This window comes from Verticillium alfalfae, genomic scaffold (assembly GCF_000150825.1).
Source record: "Verticillium alfalfae VaMs.102 supercont1.9 genomic scaffold, whole genome shotgun sequence".
In the NCBI taxonomy this organism is placed as follows: domain Eukaryota; kingdom Fungi; phylum Ascomycota; class Sordariomycetes; order Glomerellales; family Plectosphaerellaceae; genus Verticillium; species Verticillium alfalfae.
In genome coordinates, this window is record NW_003315030.1 from 1240118 (window position 1) to 1241234 (window position 1117).

Consider the following 1117-nt stretch of genomic DNA (forward strand, 5'->3'; position numbering starts at 1 on the left):
CCCACGGACTAAGACAGGCCTCCGCATCGTCGGCTCCGCAGTCCCTACGGAATTCGCCAGGGCGGGTGCCGACCTAGCCGAGTCGAACCCCTCAAGGCCGTCAGCAGACGCTCGAGACCGGACAGGCGGGCGAATACGACCGGCCGTCGTTGCCGACGGGTATATTGAATCCCAGCTCGTTGGGCGTGGTTCCCATGCGATACTCTACGTAAATTGAACCGGGCGGCGAAGAGATTGGATAGTGCGACATGCCTCAAGAGGTGTTGCGCGTCGGCCTTTCCCCCTCCCTCTCTCCGCCTTTACACGCGCACGCGCGCAGGTGTACAAGAGGGTGACAGACCAGTCGTCCGGATGAGACGGCGTCGAGGGGGTCAGCAGGCGTCCGTCCCATCCGTTTCTCGTCACTTGTGAAGAGGGTAGAGACCCAAGAGCGGGTGCACGCGAACCCCCTGACTTGCGAACAAGCATCAGCGCCGGTGATGATGGGTGTTCCACTCTCGCAACAACGGAACGGATATCACGGCTCTTGCTCCATGTTGCCGACGGATTCTCTTTTGTCGAACCACGCAGCATCACGCACACACACGCACGCGCGCACACACCGAATGGGGAGTCAACGGGAAAGAAACGCGATACACGTCCCATCGCCTCCCCCCCCCCAAACAGCCCCCACGTATCGATGCGATGAGTGGAATGGGGCTCTGCCCAGTGCCATGCTGATGGAGACGAGTGGATTCGCGTTTGTCACGTTTGGGTGGCTTGTTCGCCTGCGATTTTGAGCCGCCGGACGAAGGGAAGAGTATTTTGGGAAGGGGGCTTGACGCCGAGACGGGCGGATCTGCAGGGTTCACAGAGTTACGATCGAGGGGGCTTGCGATTATTCGGGCCAGGGTTGCGCGATGCGGCTTGCATTTGGGCGCTTGGCATTGGAACGTCAGGCGACGGGAATACGGTTCCAGGCGATGCTTCCGACGACAGACATCGCGACTGTTCAGACTCGGGGGGGAGAAGATTCAATGGCGGTACCGTGTTGGAAGTTGTAGACCGCTGCTCGGGGCCATTTGCACTAACCTGCCCGTTTCGGCACACCTCCAAAGGTCGGGCCCCCCTGGTAGCG